This window comes from Fukomys damarensis, unplaced genomic scaffold, assembly GCF_012274545.1.
Source record: "Fukomys damarensis isolate Sample0158 unplaced genomic scaffold, DMR_v1.0_HiC HiC_scaffold_29, whole genome shotgun sequence".
In the NCBI taxonomy this organism is placed as follows: domain Eukaryota; kingdom Metazoa; phylum Chordata; class Mammalia; order Rodentia; family Bathyergidae; genus Fukomys; species Fukomys damarensis.
Genome location: NW_022900941.1, coordinates 25,299,643 through 25,320,088, shown reverse-complemented (window position 1 = coordinate 25,320,088; position 20,446 = coordinate 25,299,643). Strand labels below are relative to the sequence as shown.

General features: G+C 37.4%; 1 protein-coding gene across 1 annotated transcript in view; it reads right to left on the bottom strand.

The window, feature by feature from the left end:
* Positions 1–20,446, bottom strand: part of Arhgap15 (Rho GTPase activating protein 15) — a 594,167-nt gene that overhangs the window by 20,591 nt on the left and 553,130 nt on the right. The window lies entirely within an intron of this gene.

The following is a 20,446-nucleotide window of genomic DNA, read 5'->3' as shown; positions in this document are numbered from 1 at the left end:
TTTTTTTTTTTTTTTTTTTTGGTACTGGGGATTGAACTCGGGTCCTTGTGCTTGCAAGGCAGGCCACCGAACCACTGAGCTAAATATAGTCACTGACATTTGAGTTATTTTGCACTTACATCACTATTGTTTTTATCACATCTATGCCATTCGCCATAGTCAAAATTGTATTTAAGTGTATCTCTTACTAGGAAATCTTTATGAATTGCATTCTGATCACTTTGTTATTTGCTTTCTTGGCATTTAAACATTCAGACTGCATTATATTGTTGTTGATGTGTTTTATTTTTATTTCTAAGTTACTTTATGCGCATATGTTTTATCTTCCTCCATTAAGTTGTAAAATCTTTGAGATTAGGTGGTATAGTACCTACAGCTTGATTCTAATTTTTGTTTGCAGTAGAAAGTTCAAACATTCTATACCTTGTTATTAATACAATTTTCTTTTAACTGTGTGTGTGTGATAGACAAGGTAAGCTCTTCCTCATCTGCATGATTTTTTGCTCCAGCAGAAAAGAACTAGAAAGAACCAAATATTTTCCTATCTTCAGTCAGAAGAAAGCTCGTCACAGATATTCTCAATTGTTGTCTCTTACGTTGAGGAGGAAAAGCCCAATCTCAAGCAGGGAAGACAGAGCCCTTCTCTATGTCATTCTTTCTAACCATTCTACTTTTTTTCTTTCTTTGAAAAAATTACAGAAAATGGAGAGTATAATTTAAAAATGAAACAGTGAAATGTAACAATGAGAAGGGTTTTTTGAGGAATAGAAAATTCGGTAAGTGCAAAATAGGAACTTTGGATGCTCCATTTTCAAGTGTGAATTTACTTTAGGTTAAGGTGTCAAGATAGGAATCATGATTGTTTTCTTTTTTGAAGATTGTTTTCATAAGTCCTTTTTTCTTACAAAAATACATAATTTGAAGGAGAATTTACGTGACATAAAAGTTTTTGGATGACCTCATAACCTAAATGAAAATATGTGAGAGAGGAAGTATCTAAATAATCCAGTTTACTGACCTGTAGAATTGTGTAAAGATCCATGAGACCATGTAACCCAGAATACCACAGGTCTTAGAAGAAAATTAGTGAGTTCGTGAAGCTTGAGCCTCATTAATGCATGTAACCTGAATGGAAGATGAACTAAACAAGGAGAGAGAAAGCTTTGTTTGGTTTCTGGCTCTACTTTTACTCTCTGTAAAACTGTCCCATTTACTCAGCCTTCGACAGTCTCAGTTTCCTAGTTTCAAGTATCAGACATTTGGGCTGGAGGATAGTTTCATTGTGTGTAGATCCAATTTTTAACAAGTTTAAACTCTGCAAATTTGAAATAATCGGTAATGAAGATTGGCAACTCAGAAATATATTGCAAGCAAAGTCATCAATTGCAAAAAAAAAAAATCTGGAATGTGAGGGGCGTGTAGTACAATCTTGCATACATGTGCGAGTTTATTTTAAATAGATGTTTATACATACTTTCCATATTATGTAGTGTGTGTTTATATATCGCTACTATAATCTATATACTTATTTATTAAAATGAAGAAAGAATTGGAACAGCAGATACTAGGGATTTGAAAAAAAAGACATGAACCTCCTGATCTTTGGATGGATATCAGTGTGTATGAAGTCTGCATGTCATTTTCATAACACCTGTGAATGAACAGTGGTACACAGTGCGGAGCTCCAGTGGAGCGAAGGGAAAATACACAGGTTTGCTGTGCCTTAGTTATGGTGGCTGCTTGCTCTTTGGGAGGGGATCCTGAAGTTGAAGTGACTGTGTGAGAGGGCAATAGGATCAATCAACAGAATGTATGTGGGCTGGAGAGTGGTGGCATATGAGCCAGGAAAGTGCCCTTCAGCGGGTGAGTAATTTCAAAAGGAACCTGGATACATCTACAGAAGTAACAGGAGGTATCCTTGGATGTGAAGGAATCTAGCAATCTAAGACATGAATTGGTGGTGGATTTTAAAATACATTGCCCTTAATTAGGAATAGAAAGAGGGGAAATTACAGATAAAGGTATAAAAGTAGATGAATAGAATCTTTAGGAATGCATTAGAAATGATTCACAAAGATAAACATTGAAGCAGGTTTTAGAAAATTTATACAAATGAGGAATGTCTCAATGATCCTTTCAGACTAGCACATATGGAACAGCTTCATTTTTAACTAAAGCAACTTTATAATCTTTATGATATATATTTTTAAAACCTAGTTTTCAGCAGCTGTACATTTCCTTCTTCCCCGTATTTTGTTAACTTAGTATTTGTCAAAAGATTAGGACTTTCTGTGGTTGAATATGCATATTGAAGAGACAATCATTGTAAGGACAAATATAGTCTCTCAGTTGTAAAAAAGATTTACTAATGTCAGCTGTTAAATGATCATTTTATTACAATAGTGATTCTAGGGATAGGAAAGAGGTACAGGCTGCTGAATATATGAGGGTCAGTGGAATCACCTTGCTTTGCATTTGTACTCGTGTGTGGTGCCTTGCTGCAATGCCTTATCTAGGAGGATTACTAATATCACAACACTCTTGATTTATAGGCACTCAATTAAGTTCAACAGCTTGATTCATTCCAATTGGATAAAAAGAATCTCTTGTTGAATCTGAATTCTTCCTTTGCAGTGAACACAAACTCACACTCATTATTACTTATGGAGCTTTTCTTTATGGATGAAGTGTTTCTCAGCCAAGTAGCAGTAGTCACCCAGCTGATGACCATAAGGAAAGGCAAACACTGTCAGTAGAATAACATCCTGAGCCAAATGTTTATGTTGGATACATATACAATACAGAACTGTTCTTAACTAATGAGATAAAGTGATCTCCCCAAGTCTCTCCTTTTGTATTATTTTTTGCCACCCATGTGTCGAGCAAGATTTTCTCAGAACCTAAGCTCCACCCTAGAATTAAGTTCTGCTTCTTTGCAAGCTGGATTTCTTCTTTCTAGCTTCCCAAGGAACACCATGGAACAACAAATAGCTATGAGTTAGTTTTAAATACGATTGTTATGTGACGGTTAATGAAGTTTCTAGGGGTGATTAATTCATGTAGAGACTATCTTAATGAACTAATCTGGATAATTTGATATTTTAAGTGTCTTTTATAGTCTTTTCTTTCTAAATCTACTGGTTCATCATATTCTTAATAAAGTTTTTTTTCTTGCCACGAGCAAGGAGAGCATCTCAACTTTCCTGTTAAGAATTTTATTTCCTTTACTTTTCTTGCTCCAACTTTCCTTGTTTTTGATTTGCTTTAACTTATCATGCAGAATTTTGTCCTCAGTTGGCTGAAATAATGTTTACCAGAATTTTGCTAACCTGATTTCTGTTTGACAAGTTCAACACCAAACCAAAGAGATCTGACAAACTGTTGGGACAGGGTAACAGTCATTGGAGCACCAGGAGAGAGAGGAAACCAGATAGGTGTGACAAAAGTTAGTGCAGCCCAGAGTTTGGCTCTTGGGGCAGAGAGAGACTAGTACTGAAGAAATTATGAGAAACTCAGCAGCACAATTTGGCCAAGTAGTGTAAGCAAGGGTGCAGGCAGGAGATAAGCAATATTCAAAGGAACAACACGACCACAATTTAAGTGAATGCTGTATCACCAGGAAGGACTTAGGCACTCGTGAAGTGGGTAGCATGCCCCTCAGTAAAGGTCTCTGCCTCTAGATTTCTAAATTTCAAGGTCTTTGTGGGGAGCCACTTTTTATCTCATGACATAGTTAACAAGTGTTCAGTCCTTGTTTTATATCACTAAAATGCATTATCTTATTTTTCTTGACAACAGCTTTATGAGATAGTTGCAATTATTGTTCCTGTTTTAAGGACGGGAAATGTGAGACTTAGGAAAGTTGGCTGATGTCATGCTGAAATGGTTATGCCTAGACTTACTCCCAGATCTCCTGGGTCTAGAAACTGAAATATTCTTATAGTGCTGTCTCTCTGTCCTTCTTACAGCGTCTTTGCATCTCTGCTATCCTGTTCCCTCAGCTTCTGGTCTCTTTGGTTCCCAATCAGATCCATAGAACTCTAAGCCAGCCCATCCCCCTCCTTTTCCCAGTCCCAGCTCACTTAACCCCAGCCTGGGTCAGAGCCCCAGGCCCCTTGCTTTCCTGGCAGGAGAATAAAGACAGCTGGCAGTGAGAAAGTCTGTGAAGGAGAATATGAGCGCAGTCGTGGTTATGGCTTTGCCGTCTGAGAACTCCCTCTGTCAGGGAACAGCACTGGCTTCCCACACTTGCTACACGGACAGATGTTTTCAATTATCATCACTGACAAGCCTCCGGGCCAGGTTCTTTTCTGATTGGCTGTCACTGGACTCAGAGGGGAATAGAGGAAACTGAGGCTAGGATGCAGAACACCTCAGTCATCACTTTAATCATGTTTCTCTGAAGCAATTGGTTGAGTTGGACAGTTCACCCAGGATTGGAATCCTTTCATAAACACAGAGTCAATTTCCTTTTAAACTTTTCTTTCATTCTGGTTTCAATTTTTCTGCCCATAGTTCTTCTGACATTGTAAGAGAGTGAGACATTTGTCATTTCTTTACCAATTATTTCCTTTTGTTGTTCTTCCAGAGTTTTGGGTACATACCAGAATATAGTAGGAGTTATGGCTTCGAGAAATTTATGTTGATGCTATTAGACTTCTACACTTGACCTTGCTTAATCATCAGCAAAACTGACCTATGGCTGGTGTCATCCAAAATGCTCATTTGCAGCCACACTGGAAACACACTACCTGAGTCACAGCCACCTTCATGTTGGTCTTCACCCATACCAGGGATTGCAGGGAGCCATTTGACACATCTTTCTTGTATCACTAAGATTGTTTTTTGTGTACTTTTTGACTTAGTTACTCACTCATTGCTGAAACAGAGTACCCAACACCCACAACTTAAAGGAGGAAAGGTTTATTTGGCTCAAAGTCTGTAGAGATTTCAGTCCATGACTGGCTGGCTCCAAGGCAGGGTGGCATGGCAGAGGGTCATCGCAGAGGAGAAGGAGTTTATGGCAGGGCAGGCAGGAATGCAGTGAAGGCCCAGGGGAGGAAGGAATAAGAAGAGGAGGGATGTGTGTATATATCTCTCTCCATATCCTCTCAAGCCACACTCACATTGATGCACCTCTTCCCACCAGGCTTTCTGACCAACACCACAGCTAGCTATAAATCCATCAGTGGACTAAACCAATGATGGGTATCACACACCCATGATCCAGTCACTGCCCCAAAGCCCCACCTATGAGCACATGAGGCTTTGGGGGGACATCTAGATATAAGCCATGACACCTTACCAGGTAATGATCCTATCTGCCATAATTACCCTGACTTCCATTCTCTACCATCTCTGATATGTCCTGAGGACTACATGATCTTGTGGGAAATCTGAAAAAGCATTGGCATGGTCAGTAATAAAAAAAAATGCTGACCACTCTGTCTTCTAATTACCCTCTTCTTCAATGGGATCAGTTAGATTTGGTACCACTCAGCCTCACTGTTTACTCCTCCCTTCCTGTTTCTATAAACTAGAAGGGATCATCAGGTGGATTAAAGCTTTCTGAGTTCATTTTTATTTCCCATTCTTTATGTCATATATCTGGTTAGGAAAAATGTATTCAAGATGCTCCAGTGTTTCTGCATATTAGTTTTATATTCTTTTGATGTCCTCAAATTCAGTTTGTGTGTGGTCCTTGTTGCTCAAGTCTTTAAGCCGCCTTGTCTCTGCTGCCATTTTTAAAACAATAGTAGCAAACATGCAAGCTGCCACATGTATTTGGTAAAACAGATCAAATCCATAGTCTTCATTCCGAAAGGTCTGAGTCTCCATTTTAAGTTCTGAAAAATGTCTCCCTGACTTTCAATCTAAGCTCTTCATTTTAAGCTAAGGATAACATATAGGATGTTAATTCATCTTTTTCAAAAAAGGCACATGAGGGTTAAAACATATGCTTCCTTCTTCACTCAGGAAAAAAAAAATCATTCCAACCTTTTTGGGGGGATCACATATAGCTCTAAAACAGCTGAAGCTAAAAACATCAAAGTTGGCATGGCTTCAGTTATCACTGAATCAGGAAGATCAAGCCAAGTTTTTGAAGAAAATGGTTGAGCATTTTAAAAATAAAAGAAATTAAAATGCTCTCTTTGGGCATGCTCAGTGGGAGATTTTAAAATGCTTTCGTTAGGTCAGCTTTATTTTGCTCATTTCTTTGGAAATATTTCAACAAAAGCTCTTTAATTAGGTCTTACTAATGTTCATTAATGCTCTAGCCCAAGTCCAAATGTCTGTTACCTGCCAAGGTGGGAACACGGAAGTGGTCGATGCATATGAATTGTTTTTGTCAGATTCACTGATTTTAGGTGGGACAAATAGGAGGAAGGGGATGAGTGACAGGATATTGAAGCAGTTCACAATGCTATAGCAGACTGAATATGACTGTTAAATCCTTGCCTGTGTGTTTTTTCCAATTATCTACAATTTAATATTCCAAAAAAACGGGTAGGATGGTTTCTGTATTTGCCAAACAGTAGGCAATTAAAATCAACACGGAAGAAGAAAAATATAGCCCTTAAACAAAACTAAGTAGACCCCATGTTTATCATTTTTTGAAAGGATTTCATATTCTTTAAAGGCACTAAATAGCTTGTGTGTTACTGACAGTTTGGGGGCCCACATTTATCTTGCAGTATGACAGTAGGCTTTCCCCGCTTTACCTGGGACTGATTCAATCGACAGACCTGGCAGATCATCGACATTACACTTGTTATCGCCATCCCCCAACACTCTTTCAAGATGTAAATTTCTGAAATGGCATCAACAGCCTGGTGAGAATATTGCTTCTTAAGGCTGAGCACTTTTACTAGTTTCTGCAGTGCAATTTCAGGAATTTCTTTACTGGAGTTTTCAGTGAACTCTTCCAGTAGCATTTTTCAATTGAAGAAATATTTTGCATATATAATGGCTCAAGGGAATTGCTTCACTGCCGAGATTACATCTCTACCTGTCATGGAAAGTCAAGAGGTAGATTTTGACATGCCTGTGCAGTCAGACAGCAGTAGCCAGGAGGGTACGCACATACGGGGACAGCCCAGTAGACTGTCCGTAAATCAGTTTAGATAGATATATTAACCCATGCTGGAGATAATCAGAGATGTAATCTTGCCCACCTTCTAGATTCAAGTATACTAGGGAAAATTCTGTTTTAATAGCAGACAACAAAATTCCACTTAAGGGAGAAAATCATCTGTTTTTTTTTTTGCTTAGCAAAACATTTTGATAGGCTATTTTGGTTGTAAAAAGTTAGTCTCTTAGAACACAGCCAGAAAAAAAGCCCGATTCACCATATAGAGTACAAAAATGAACTTCTGACAATTGTGTACAAAAAGAGAGATTATAAAAGTAGAGTGGTGGGCAGAGCAGCACGGTGACAAGTTGAAGACCAAATGGAAAAGATGGTCTATGAGCTTCTGTTAGAGAAGGGAGTAAGGAGAGTGAGAAAGTCGATTTCGGTGACAAGCGTGCCTACGGTCGAGACTTACACTTTAAAATGATCTACTAAACTAAAGTAATATAAAGTTCCCATCTCCTTTGAATCAGCAGTAAAATTCTACCAAAGCTACAGTCTGGAATGAGCTTCTGGAAAGCAAAACAAAGGAGCTGTCAAGACAAGGGACATTGGAAAGCAGTAAGCATGTGTAAGTTGAGAGTTCTTCAGCAGAAATAAGGCCAGAAACCACCCGATGAAACATATACCCTTTCTGATAACTTTAGAGAAGCTAAATTTCTAATTTCACAAAATTTTTGAGGGTTGAAAAAACTTTATTTAAATTTTAAGAGGAATGATGATGTAAACTGACAAAGGACATTTCCAAAGTTCTTGATACCATTTCTTGCCTATTTCACCCAAGGGGCCTTTGGATCTTGCCAGCTCCTTGATAATAAGATGCAAACAACTATGGATAGTGTCTGTGACCAGTTTTCCCAAATGGGCCTTCTGGTTGTGGTTTTGATTCTTGGTTCAGCCTCTCATTTCCCCTTGCAGACCAGAATTTAGCTCTGATCCTCAGCTAGACAGCTAGAGAACTTCACTGTCTTATCTATTTCTGCCAGCTTCTCTAAAGGTGCTGCTGTATCTTTCTGCTCTCATGTTTGAACATTTTTCACTAGTTTTCACAGTGCAGTTTCAGGAATTTCTTCCAAGTATACTTAAATTGCTATCATTGCCTATCCCCAAACACACTTTACAGAACTTTCCAAGATCATCTGCATGTGGTAGATTACCTTTGCTTAATCATGTGGGTCAATCTTCTCTGTTTAAAAACCATTAGTGGCTTTTCATTGTTCATTAGGGTAAAACCTCAGTTTTAATAGGACATGCGATTCCTCTGATAATCTGGTTCCACTCTTTTAAAGGTGATCTTCTTTCAAAGTTCTTCATGATTATGGACCAAAATAACCTCCCTTCCCTTTTTTCCAGTACTGGGGACTGAACTCAGAACCTCGTGCTCAGGAGGCAGGCGCAATACCACTGAGCTAAATCTCCAGCCCAAGATAGCCCATTTTTCTGCAAATGATTAGACCCACCCATGTATTTGTATTAGCTGTTTACATCAGGGATGGAGATTTGAACCAAATAATGGAACCAGACAGAATGACTTTCTCGGCACTTAACACAATGTTAGGATGTTCCAGTCTTTGCAATTGCTATTGAATGTAAGCTATTTATAAAGCAGAGCATGCTATGTGGATTGTGTAATTAATTTAAATCATGGATTAAGCAAAAAATAAAGTAAAAACAATGCCTTTGCTCATAAATATTTTTCTCATCAAAAGTAATTATTAATCTTTAAATTGTTGTTTACACCAAAGTGTTTGACACTATAGTGACTCCATAGAATTCAATTCACATAAATAGTGACATTAACTAATGCCTGGAAGTTGCAAAAGTCTAAAGAATTGATCTGGCTCAAAGTAACCTTAAGTTACTTGATCGATCCTGGTCAGTGATGGTGTCTGCTAAGGGTTAGTGGTTGCTGGAAAAAATTCCAAACTTCTTATACAAAACTGAAAATTAAAATAAGCATACTTTTATTGTTAGGTTCCTAAATGACCTACAAGACCACTAATGAAAGAATATTCCTTTTGAATTTGACCAAATCTGAATGATAGCTTATTTTCTACTCTGATCATAAAATTTTAACTTTTTTGAGGCACACAGTTAGCTGTATCTAGCTAGCACTCTTCTCAGCAGAAGTACACTCTTACCAATAAAAAGCTTAGATTTCAGCAACTAATGAGTACTGCATTACTTAAATCATTAAGCAAGTATAAAAATATATATGGCACCAATGTCTTCCATTTTTGTGTTGCCTTGATTCTGAGAATTTCAGTGCAATGAATACATAGGATTAAAAAAAATTTTATGAGATCACCATAAAGAAAAAGAATGGCCCTTTGATTTCATGCATTTGGGTAGTCATAAGGCCAGAAGTCATCCAACAAAGGTGTTTGAGCCCTCTTTTGGGGTATATCCAATTAATAGTATCATTATAACTTATGAAACAAGTTTCTATTATTTCTTTTTCAGAAATAAATACATAACCACTACTTAAGATTTAGGGTGGCACCAAATATTCATTTTCCATGTTCCATTTTCATATTGCTCCTTTGCCCAATATATTGTTGTGATATGAAATAAAAAAAACTGATTCCCAAAGCATGTTTGAAATGCTGATTATGGTATTTGAACACATCTGCTATAGAATGTTATTTTGTTATTTTTAAAAATACTAGTAAATATGTCAGATTTGAGGAAAAGCTTCAGCTAACTGTATCAACTGTTACATCAGACCAAATAGGTTTAATTAAACTTTACTTTTTATCTTTATAACATTAATTTTTATTCTTATAATCTATTTTCCATGAGTAATTTCAATAGCAATAAAAATCCCTACAAATAATGATCACCCTGCAACAACCGTTGTCAACAATTAACTATAAATAGCAGCAACTCCAGCAGCATCTTCACTAAGAAAACCAACTCTTCCTTCACCATCACAAATAACCCACTTACCTATATTATTAAACTGAACTAAAACTTCAATTTGATCATATTTTATTCAATTCTAAAATAATATGATTTCAATAACTAATCCTAATAACAAAAATCCCCAGATGAGAATTCTCGGGTGTTCAGGTGGATGCGGAGAACGCAGAAGACTGCTGTCATGCCACAGAAGCTCTCTTGGCTGACTTCCACTTAGCCAGCTCCCCATTTCCTCTGTGAAATACACTAACCAATGCCCACAGCACATTCAATGGTCCTGGCTAGTTAATGACTCTCAACTGTGCACATCTGTTCCCACTAGAGAGAGGTCCCAGGAGAGTGTCCCAAACAAGTTTATGCCAGTTCTACTTATTTTTGTAATTATGCAATTTAATTAAATATTACATAAACTGATGAAATATGAGAGCAAAAAGGAAGAGAGTTGCTTTGGGAACTCTTTTATTGGAGAGAAGATAAATTCTGCTTAATCTAAAATTACTGAAGAGTTTTAAAAGCCTGGTTGAACTCTTAACATCTTTTCCAAACCTGTCATAATAGATATTGCTGTGTGTTTTAATTTTGCTATCGTTAGGACTAGACCTTCATTGTATTTCACATGACAGTAGCTGCCACTTATTATTTCCTGAACACTTATTATGTGCCACGCACTGAGTATAATGATTTGCTTGTATTATCTGTGTGTGTGTATATATATGTATATACATATATATATATATATATATATGGTTATTAATTTTTGAAAAATTACATAATATGCTTGGATTTATACTTAACATATCATATATACTCATTTAATTCTCATAATACACTTAGTTTTATTTATTTTTTTGGTACTGGGGATTGAACTCCGGTCTTTGCACTTGCAAGGCAGGCAGTGGAACCACTGAGCTAATTCACCGGCCCTACACTTAGTTTTAGACGCGGGAGCTGAAGCTCAGAAGGAATGAGAATTTTGTATATACTCACAACTCATAAATAGAAGGTCTGATATCGGAACCTATCTCTATTTCATTCTGAACCCTCAATTCTTCTTGTTACACTATACTGCCTCAGTGTATAGGCTATTTATGGACCTGCCACATGTATTTTTGGAGTCTTAGCATCCGACTCAGTGCTTGCACCACCACAGTTGCTTATTAGTATTATATGGATGAAAGAATGCACAGATGGATGGATATATAGATATTATTTCAAATTTCTTGGTAAGACTTAATGTCAATTTGCTAGAAAATGGGAAATGAGAGGCAACTTTTCATAATTATAGACAGTAGTGCTCTCTAATGTGAATCAGCCTCCATTTACAATACTCCTATGGATTGAACTATTATTACCATCAGAGATAGGATAATATGTTGGAAAAAAAGTACAGTTACCATTTACAAATATGGATGAATGCTTTGCTATTATTTTCTTTCTTTCTTTCTTTCTTTCTTTCTTTCTTTCTTTCTTTCTTTCTTTCTTTCTTTCTTTCTTTCTTTCTTTCTTTCTTTCTTTCTTTCTTTCTTTCTTTCTTTCTTTCTTTCCTTTGCCTTCCAGTCATTGTTTCTTCTTCCTTTTAATAAGGTGACTTTTGAGAGAAGCTGCCACTCACCACTCCCAGGCTCTGTGTTTCAGTGAAGTTAATACCGGGTGGGCCTGTGTTCCTAGCCTGCTGATGAGTCAGGCATTCCTCTGCCATGGAGGATGGATGAGGAACAAACAAGGAATAAAACAGAGACCCAGCCAGGCCGAAGACTACGATTCCTGAGAGTTCTTTATTTCCACAGCAAAACAGAAGCTTACATGCCCATGAGGTTGCTAACCTGATATGATACAATCCTGTTGCTGCCATGAGAAAAGATTTTAAAGTCAAAACAAAGTTAAAACAGAGGCAAACAGAATTTAGAGATGGAAAAAGGCAAATTCCTGGCAATACTCTTTGGCATTTGAATCCAGTTATGCCCAAAGTCACGTCTAATCATGGAATATATAGTTACATAATCCAATAAATTCTCTGTTTTGCTTATACAGTTTAAGTTGGGCTTTTGTTACTTGGACTACATGTTGCTTTTCTTAAGAATCTATAGAAGCCCAAGGTATATTTTCATGTAGTACATAATTAGGATGGAATGGATTGTTCCAGAACCATAGCTTGTAAATATTTAGTAGAGAAAAAATTTACATCTAAAAGCAAAGCAAAACAAAATTGCACATGAAGTTGAATATTATGTCTGTCTCTAACATCATAATCCTGCTTAGTGTTTTGGGGTTGGTAATACTGTACTATTTTGTTCTTTGAATTAAAGGAAAACTCACTATTGTGCTGAATAAAGGGGCTTGATTAACAAAAGATATATAACATTTCAGGATCTGTATTTCTTAGGATTCTTCAGAGAAAGTCAGGATATTCCAAGGGAATATCCCCCATGAAGTTTTAAAATGAATTTTTAATTCAGGACTTCTTCAAAGAATATTTTCTTCCTACTTACTTGCAAAACACACACATGTATATACAGCTACACAGACACAGAAATCCGTCCAGGTACAATGTAACTTGCAATCAAGAACTGTTAAAATAAGACCTTTACCACTGGCACAGCATATCCCAAAATGTCTTTGTAAAATAAATCAAGTTATATGAGTTAATTGATTCCAGGCAACATCAGCAACTGCAGGTGGAGACTGAATAACAGGATGTTTATTAATGAAGTACTATTAATCAAAATTGACAATACCAATTCCTGTTTGTTATATTTGAAAGCTACCTGCAGTGGTTATAGATATATTTATTGAATTTTAAAACAGTTTAAAAAGGGGGAAAGACAGAGGATAGAGTAACACATGGTATTTTTAGCTGTGGGTTTTGGACCACTGAAATTTAAACAGTGACAACATACTCCTAAATACAATTTGACAAGCAATGCCAAAGATGCCAGTGGTAATTAACTAGCACGTAATTGAGACCACAGAACAACAGGACATAGGAATCGGTACTCTGTACCATTTCCTGCCTTAGGCTCCAACTCAGGAGGGTCAGGAGTGGCTGTAAGCTGAAGGTCAGTAAGTAAATTGGGAGAACACATTGACACTGGACATTTCATGATAGATCTCCTTCAACCTTTGCTGCCATCCCTGGCTACCTCTGATGAGAAAAGGGCTGAGATTGTTCAGAGGGGAATTGATTGCTCACGTACATCTAAACCAAGGTAGGTACTGCCCTCCCATGCTAGACTGCTTAGACGGGATACTTCATGAAAAGATCATCCTCAAATGCTAACATGAGTGTGAGGGTTATCCAACATAACAGCAGATTAAATTTGCAATGAAGAATCATTTGAATTTATTGACTTCGTAAAGTTAAAAATTTTTGTAAAAATAATTGTGAAATGGGAAGAAAAGGGCTAAAGGTGTAGGGAAAGTGGGAAGGGTAAGGGAAAGGGAATAAGGGAAAAGAAAAAAATGTGAGAAAATGAAAAGATGAAAATAAAGTGTTTGTAAATGGGGAGGGGAGGAGGGGATGAAGGGAGGGCAGGGACAAGGGGAAAGAATGAGAACCAAGACCTGTCATGTAAAGGTACAAGATCCCAATGATGAATGTAACTGTACTGTATACCTAAAATGTACCAATAAACTCAATAAAAAATCTAGTGAAAATAAATTTCTTAAAAATCTTTGTTAGAATTTTTTAACAGTAAAAATATAGATAAAATGACCATGGATTTAGCTCAGTGGTGCCACCACCTGCTTTGCAAGTGCAAGGACCCAAGTTCCATCCCCGTAACCAAAACAAAACACCAAAAAAAATTTTTTTTTTTCTGAAAAGCATATCACAAATACTGTAATGATACTTTGGACTTAAATGTTTTAAAGACTTTGAAAAATTCAATCTGAGATATTGTCCATACTCAATCTCAGATATTGTGAATACTCTCTGCAGTCCTTCCAAGACATATATGTACCCTCTGTATTAATAGGCTGGGGTCAACAATCTTAACAGAGTGAAAACTCATGTTTCATAACTCCATGGAGTAAACAAATAAAAAAAATGGAAATGGATTCTTATAATCTCTGAATAAATTTATGGGCAGCTTTGGACTGAAACTGTAGGGTATCTTGTAACACACAAGTTGGTGAACAGATTTGTTAGAATTGCCACCATATTTTTAAAAAAATAAAGTAGAGGTAGTTTTTATTTTTGTAGCTTAGAGTTAAAATCAGCAGTTGAAGGCACACTTCATTGATGTAACTGGGAATTGAAGTCTGGGTTCTTGAGTACCAAACCCTCTATCCACAAAGATTGTATTACGTTTGAAGGGCCTTCTCTATCCAAAATGGGCTCAGATAAAGTACAAATGCTATGTATACATCTGGAAAAAGACTCTTCAGGGAACTGCTTTATTTGGTCACACACATGCCTGCAGTTAAAACAAATCAGATACCTATCCTTTTCAGCATTCCTAGAAAGTGCTTAACTCTCATTCTTCCAAGATCCTTGAGAACATGTCTCAGGACAGACTCTGCACTGTTGGAGCAGAGCGCAATGACAATTTGAAAAGAAGTGGCATTTCCCTTTCCCATCTGACTTCTCGAGCATGGCTCACTCCTTGAACAAAGTCCATTCCCTTGAACTAAGAGTCCCTTCAATGTCACCACACTAGAGAAATCCTGGACAATGGCTTTCCTAAAGTTGACATGTGACAGCCCTGGAGTAGACCAGTGCTGTCAGGGTCCCACTGCACAAGGAAACACAACTGAGCTTGGTGATGTGAACAGAAAAAAAATGCTGCCTGCTAAGCCCAGGATCTTGGAAGAAAACAAAGTGGAAAGTGGAGATTCTCTTTATTGTCTTAATATTACTTTATCAAGAGCTTTGATAAAGACGTATCTTTCTGTCTTAGTTGACATTCATCTCTGTGTTTTAAAATATCAGTTTATAAGCCTCATGATGCTGGAAGATAAAAATACTGTTTGTGGGGTTCTTTTTTCCCCCTTTAGTGTTTCTATGAAAATGTCACCTCTCTTCTGCCGGCCTTTACATTCTTCTGATTTTAATATTGTATCTCTTAAATTTCTCCAAGAGTACCACACATTTCAGATCTTCCCTAAAACACAGCTTCACAGTTGGATCCTAGGCTTGGTGAACCTTCTACCTTTTCAGTAAACTTCTACCTTTTCAGTAAACATTTCTGAACTTTTACTGTAAACCTAAGGGCCAAATTTACTTTATTAGTTTATTTTATTATGAGTTAGCCTGATTCATACTCTACATTAAATAAAAATATATTGTATTTAAAAATGAATTTAATATATAAAGTTAAATTTCACTTAAAATGAGTAGAAAAAACAAAGGTGAAGGGCTAAGGATAGTAGAATATTGTGACTGCATGCTATAAAGACACATGCTCATATGTGTCAGCAATGTTTGGCTCAAGTCTTGCTGTCTTCTTTGTGAGTTACATTACTTACAGGTAGGTGTATCAAGAATGGCTTCACTATTCATTTCTAAGCATACTTTTTTATTGGGCACAGTGGCATAAGCCTGTAATCCCAGCTACTTGAGAGGCTGAGGCAAGATCACTGTAAATTCAAGGCCAGCCTGGGAAATTTAGTAATAACTTGTCTCAAACAGTGACAAAAAACACAAAACACTGGGATGTAACTCAGTATTTCCTGGGTTCAATCCCTAGAACTACACAAAAAATATTTTTTGCTTTTCTCATTCTGTCTGACCACATCTGTCCAGGGGCATCAAGGATTTTATAAATTATTTTTCCTTTACAGATGAGATAGTTTCCCTATAGAGCAATTCCCCTATATCCATTTGGGACACATTCCAGTACCTAATGGATGCCTGAAACTACAGCTAGAATCTGATTTTATATAGAATATGTTGTTTTTTTCCGTTGTTAGCCTAGAGTACTGCCACATAGTACCACAGTCAATCTGTCCTTCTGTGTTTTATACCCTGGTACCTCCTTTGCATCACAATCTTGTGCTTGACCACAAGTAAAATAAGTGTAACTTGAATGCAAGTACTGCCTACCATACCACAACAATAGATCTGATCAAGACAACTCTAAGTGACTAACAGCAGATGGTACATATAGCATAAGTATGCTAGATAAAAGGATGATTTATGCCATGGGCAGGATGGAGCAGGCTGGTGAGAAACTCCGCCATGCTATTCAGAATGATATGAAATTTGAAACTCATGAAATATTTCTGGAAAAAAATATTTTTTGAGTGTAGCTAAAACATTAGAAACCAAGACCACAAATAAGGGGGGACTACTATATTTCACATATCAGACCCATAAATATATAGTGGATTTTATGTGCAAGCTACACTGAGAAGAGAGTCAATTGTACAGTATTAAAGAAAGCCTAAGGGCACTGGATTCACACAGACCTGCATTTCAAATAGTGGCTCCATCACCTCTCAGTTGAGGGAATTAAGAAAATAATCTGTTCTCTCTGGATGCTGGAATTTGGTTCCTTTCTCATCACTGAGACACAATACGGGACCCTCACAATTTAAAGGAAGAGAGGCTTAAATCTGCTGGAGGCATGACAGTGGAGAAACAGCTCACGGCATGCCAAGTAAGAAGTATGGAATTATTAAGGTGAAAAGGTAACAGATCCTTTTAGGCCACATCCCCACTGACCCACCTCCTCCAGTCAGGCTTTTCCTCCCATCACATTTAACTATAAGCTCATCAGTAGACTAGGGGGCATCTAGATATAAACCATAATACTTCATTTACACTGTGGTTGAATTGAGATCATGAATTTTGAAATATTCATCAAAATATTGGGCATAGGCTTAGTCCTCAATAAATTGTGTCTATTCAAGAATAAGAAAGAAATAGGCTTTGCCCAAAATTCATATTTTAAGTGTTGAATGTACAGCTATGTCTGTTCATAGGTTATGAGTTCAGAGTACTGAAAAAGCTCTACACATAGGACTAGATAGTTCCTTGATCAACAGATCTTAAAAGAGCTAGACACTGAAGGAGAACCTCTGAAGAAGGGACAGAATTTGGGATGCAAGGAGAGCATAGAAAGGAACCTGAACTGGAGCAGAGGAGTGTGGATCTTAGAGACAAAGATGCCTGAGGCCTAGTGGACTGTTGAGAAAACCCATTCACTTGATGCGGTGAAGCTTGCATGCATGGGGTTTACTGTGAGAGCACCAGGCAGACCTACAATGCAACAATGAGGAAGTACTGGAAGCTTTATAGGAAAGAGACCTAAGTGAGAAGATCACCCCTGTTGGAAAGCAAATAGCTAAAAACCCTAACTGTATTTAATGACCGCAAATAATTAGTCAGGTGGAGCTCAAGTGCCTTAAAGTAGTTTATGTATTTTCCTTCTACAACTATAGTAAAGTTGGATTAAAAGTTCTGCACAGTGGCTGATGACCCTGGAAATCCCCAAGTTTGCTCATCTTTGAAGTGAGATTAGACAGCTTCCCTTCCGGGGTGGGTATATACTATTCCTCTCTTTCACATTCGAATGAAGGTCAGCTGTTGCTCCTCATGGCTGCTCCACCTCCACTCGCCTTTCGAAGGTCTCTAGTAAGCTCTCAGATGTCTGAAAGAAATTCTCTGCACACTGAACCATTAAAAAATGCTTTTTTTTTTTTTTTAAGGAGTGGTCTAGTTGTTGATTGGACTGAAATTCCAGAGAACTAAAAACAAAACCAATCTTTTCCTAACTCCCCGAAAACAAAAACCTTCCATGTGGGCTTCTCTCTGAAGCCACTTTACTGCTTCCTGGTTTTGAACGCAACAGTTACATTTTTAGAGACACTGCACTTTGGGATATTAACATGTGAGAGCTAAATACAAAATACAATGGGCAATGTAAATCAAGTCATGCAATGCGATTTTTAAAAAAATGTAGGGCAGACAGGTGCTTCTGTCTTTTGAACCCTGTTTCTAGATATGCTGCTTTCAAGATGAGACTGGGAACTCTTAAGTGGCTTAGTTTACTCATTTTTGGAAGACTCTCTTTATTCTCTGCTTTGCCACATCCTTCCTCTGAGAGGTTCAGTGTATTTAAGTCTCAGAATAGCAATACAGAATACAGAATACAATACAGAAAAGCAAATTGTCTTTCCACACTGTTGATTTGAGATGGCAGAAGACAAAGAAATATTGCATACCCTTTCCTCAGCACAGGAAATGCCCCTTTCTGACTCACTCTTTTCGTACTGTGGGAGACACATGATTTCAGTGTCTTCTAGGCCCTTTTTAAGCTCTCAGCACTGAGGACAATGTATAATTTTAGAAGGCACCACACTCAGGTGACTGAAAAAACATCTACCTCATTTTTGCTACACTATGTCAGCTCTGATTTTCAGAATTCCTACTTTACCATATTTCCAATCATATTCCCCACAGTATCCCTACCAGATCTTTAAAGTAGCTCTCTGTATCTAGCAGTCTACCTTCTGGAAAGCCTCTCATTAGAAGAGCCTAAGTAATCTGCCATTCCTCTACTTCCCCAACTCCCTTGACAACCCTGTGCTTCTAAAGTGCAAATATTGACATTTATTTAGACCTTCAAAATTTCTGTGTGGATCCATCCCATGTTCCAGAACATGTACTCATTTATTTTTGCTCCATTCATCATCACAACATTCTTAAACTTTTATTTCTTCCATAAAACTTTCCCCGGTTCAATTCAAGGATAGTAAAAATAATTCTTGAGATATACTTTCTAAAAAAATGTATTTGGTCGCTTTGATTTAAAACAATCTAAAACATTATTTCATTAGGTTTTTAAACAGTATCTCAAATATCTATGTTTTGATATGATCAGTCTTAGCTTCTAACTTTGCTGAATGTGTCAAATCAGCTTATCTACTACAAGTGCTTACTATACTACAGGCACTGGACTAGAGTCTAGCATTAAAGGGCTCAACAACATATTCACAGTATAAAAATCATGGAAAGCAGTAGAGTTGTTTCAAAAGAAGTAAGCAAAACACTATCATGCTAAACTATAATGCTAAAAGCTATAATGCTAAAAACTTGGGGAAAAAAAGTGAGGTAGATCAGGCAACAGCCCTGTTAGAAAATGTGGCTGACCAGTGAAAGTTTCTCTAAGACCTTTCAACTTGATGAAAGACTGTGTTAAATTCAGTGTCAAGCAGGTTTGACTCAGGAAATAATGACCAGTGAACAATAAGCAGATCATGATTGATTTCTACTTCCTGTATTGTTAAGTAATCCTTTTAAAAGTGTTACTCTAGATGTCCTCGATTAGGGCAGTTAATTTCCATTTTCTGAATTTTAGGGTCTAAAATTGCATTGCTTTTTTTTCCGTGGTTTGTCTCTAGTTTACTGGAATAACACCAACAAATGACTCTTTTCTGACTTCTTTTCAATAATAAGGAGTAGGGCAACTCAGATCTAAATTTTCTTTTCTTCTTTTTTTCTCTCTGAATATATATACGTGCATATACATCCTCCTTCAGGTTTTTTACTGGCAATTCAAGAGAGAAATTTGAGCACAGGTTTAACTCTGTGTAACTGAGACTTTAGCTCTGTGGCTTTCACTTCACTTCCCAGTGCTGAGTAGACTGCTGGGATTCCACAAATAAATAATAAAAATAATAATGATTTTTGAAGCAGTTTGAAATGCTAAGTTGAAAGGTGTGGTGTAAGTGCAATGTTTTATTGTGAAAGTGATATCTCTCACATTATCTGTTCCTAATGGAGGACCCTAGTAATGGAGAAGGAGGCACTTAGGCCTCCAAACCCAGGTCCCTGAAGGCAAGGTGGAGCTCAGGCCGGCTCCGTGGTGAGGCTTACTGTACACAAACCTGCTTCCCTCCATTCTAGACACAGGTGTGAGAAGAACTGTGCCGCTCTTTGTGCCCCTAAACCTTAGAAGGATCATCACTTCCTATTAATGCAGGAAGTGACTTGTTAGTCAAGTCTGGGAAAATATTACAGACTTAAAAATATTAACTCGGTTTAGTTCAAGGCTCTAATCAATATATACTTGGCATGGGGCACATTGTAACTTGGAAGTGAATGTATCCTGGGTCTGTGATGTGGGCTGAATCATCTCCTGACAGGCTGAGTAAAGCCCAGCTCCCAGGGCCTCCCTATGTGGTTGTATTCTAGACAGGACCAGCAAGTAGGTAAAATGACCAGCATTAAGTTAAAATGAGGCTGCTGCTATGGGCCTTAATCCAATCTGACTTGTATCTTCATGACAAGAGGAAACACGAACACCTCAAGAGATGCCAGGGACACACACACACAGAAGGTAAAGCAGCGAGAGGGTGGCTATGTGCAAACCAAGGAGAGAGGCCTCAGGAGAGACCACCTCTTTTGTCAGCACCTCCATCTTGGATTTTCAGCCTCCAGAACTGTGA